We start from the raw sequence: 2601 nt of genomic DNA, 5'->3' as shown, positions 1-2601 counted from the left end.
GGCTCTTGCGAGGGTGGGGCAGATTAAGATGGGGATGTCATAAGACCCTAACCTGAAGAAGGGCCTCACAGGCACAGAAAAGACTGAACGGAGGCATGTGTAGATGTGTGATCTGTTCCCCATGTTGTAGAAGGAGACGTCTCCAGCTTCATAGTCCAGGAAGACGCCTACCCGGCAAAGGGACTCCTCCATAGAGAGAATCCACTTAGGTGTGGTCAGGGCCCAGTATTCGCTTTCACACATCTCCAAGGTCCAGAAGCCATTCTGAGGAAGCAGCAGGACCTCCCCTTTCCTCTCAACACTGTCTCTACACACCCTGACCGTCCACACCATCACGTTTTCCACCTCCACCTCCCAGTAATGTTTCCCAAAGGCGAGCTCTCCCGGCCCAGGACACAGGGCTGACTGTCGAATCTCTCTGGGTTGTCCTGCACGCTCTCCCTGGAGGGGTCCCGCCTCACACTTCTCAGATCCTCTGACAGGAAGAGCTCAGGATGAGCAGTGTCTGGGTCCAGGACCACATTAGCTACAGAGGAAGTCTCGGGTTTAGGCCTGGGGTCTCAGGAACCCTGGGGATTGTGTGGTTCCTGGTTCCCAAAGAGGCCTCAGAAAGCTGCAGGGGGATCCCATGTGGGGCCATTTCCATGAAGGCCCCCTGATCCTAGGCAGCTCACACCCTAAGAATTACTGAAGCTGCACTTTTTTTTTTTTTTGAGACGGAGTTTAGCTCTTGTTGCCCAGGCTGGAGCAGAATTGTACAATCTTGGCTCATTACAACCTCCACCTCCTGGGTTCAAGCGACTCTCCTGCCTCAGCCTTCTGAGTAGCTGGGATTACAGGCATGCACCACCATGCCCAGCTAATTTTGTATTTTTAGTAGAAACAGGGTTTCTCCATGTTGGTCAGGCTGGTCTTGAACTCCCGGCCCCAGGTGATCCACCCATCTCAGCCTCCCAAAGGGCTGGGATTACAGGTGTGAGCCACCATACCTGGCCTCTGAAGATGCACTTCTATCACTCCAAAGACAGAAGCAGCACTCTTAGGCTGAGAAAAATTGAGCCTCTATGAAATCCAGAGAGTTTATGAAATGAGCCCAAATTAATCATTCACATTTTCTCTCAGTATTCTAAGATCTATTCCCTTTTCTATTCAAGACCTATGATCTCTGGGACTTTCTTTATTTAGAAACTTTCCAACCTGGCTCAAACCAGTACAGTGAGTTTATGTCCCGCTCCTTCTCTCCTCAATGGATCAACTAAGGTGGGTCTTTCCCTTCACACTGTCCTGGAGGGTAAAGTGTCTCTTCATTGGTCCTATGTGTTCCTTTTACCAGATGACAACTGATTTAGATGACTGACAACGCACCCTTCAAGGATAAAGAAGGAGAATAAATGTCCCCCCAAAAAACCTGCTGCCTGTGGGGTCTGTAGGCAAAGGTAAGGAGAAAGTATTTCCATCCAGTTTTGCTTCAACAACACGGGTCTGATATCTGAAGATATGACTTCCATGTATCTACTGGATCAACAAACTCCAAGAGGAAAAAAAGATGCTGTCAGGGGAAAAGCGGTTTGAACAGGAAAGGAAAGAAACTGGGATAAAGGAACTGGGGAAAGAATGTATACGTAGGTATAAGAAATGTATGTACCGACCTAGGTACATTTCCTGTTGGTGCAAGAAATGCTTCAGACTCCAGGCATTCTGCAAGCCTCTCCCACCTGCATTTATTCTTACTTATTCAGTCTACCTTTCTGTTGCGTTAAAATGACTTCCTCTATTCCCCATGGTGACATGTCTGGTTGTGACAACTTGTTATTTTTGTCCCAAGTTGACAGTGGCAATTTTGAAATTCACCTAAAGAGGAAAGGTCCCTGTGCCATGGTATCTGGTAAAGCTGGGACTCTGTGGTGCTTACGGGCAGAGGGGCTGACTCACAAGATGGGAAGTGTGCACTGGGAGCGGGCAACTGGGTTCTGTGCTCTCCAACTCACCTGTGGCTCCCCCTCCCCTGGCAGGCTATACACAGAGCGTCAGTGGTCTCTTAGGAGCAGAAAGGCATTTCTAGCCACCTATTTGTATACCATTCTGTCAGGTTTATTGCGAACCTTTATAGCCTTTTCCCCACAGGGGCCTTCAACTATGAATAGTCTCCACTGTCTCTAGTATATCAATTGCTAAGACAGCATTGTCTTCTTTCAAATTGATCCAGGATCAAAGAGCAAAAAACACTCAAGTATAACTCTTGGGGAGGCTACTATATATGGGAAACCTCCGGTAATCACACATTCAATTATTCCAAAAGAGAACGGATCCTGAGATGTAAACCGTAGGGTTGACTGAGAGCTGCCGGGATTTCCTGAGAGAAGAGCTGTGATGCATCATTGCGGGGGCACTGTTAATGAACTGACCCCCATTCCCTGCTGTCCCCGCCTAGCACTGGGCCCCCTGCTCTTCTCCTCTAAGGAGTCCTGTTAGCTGGCTAGTGGGGAGAAAGCTGATGTCTGAGGGAACCTCAGAGGCACTCACCAGTATGTAAAAATGTTCTCCATCCTGCAACGGACAGACAGAGGGGAATGTCATGAGATGCTGCTAACTGAGCAGAAC

At 48.6% G+C, this 2601-nt stretch overlaps 1 pseudogene across 1 annotated transcript; it reads right to left on the bottom strand.

The window, feature by feature from the left end:
• Positions 1–6: 6 nt before the first annotated feature.
• LOC116548275 lies at positions 7–2536 on the bottom strand (annotated as a pseudogene). The gene is made up of 2 exons (XR_004267374.1): positions 1650–2536; positions 7–526 (listed from the first exon to the last, which is right to left on the bottom strand). The product of XR_004267374.1 is annotated as a butyrophilin subfamily 2 member A2-like (transcript).
• Positions 2537–2601: the final 65 nt, after the last annotated feature.

This window comes from Sapajus apella, unplaced genomic scaffold (assembly GCF_009761245.1).
Source record: "Sapajus apella isolate SASKATOON/1434 unplaced genomic scaffold, GSC_monkey_1.0 scaffold9042, whole genome shotgun sequence".
Taxonomy (NCBI): Eukaryota; Metazoa; Chordata; class Mammalia; order Primates; family Cebidae; genus Sapajus; species Sapajus apella.
Note: the sequence above shows the minus strand (reverse complement) of the source record. Positions and strands in the feature narration are given on the sequence as shown.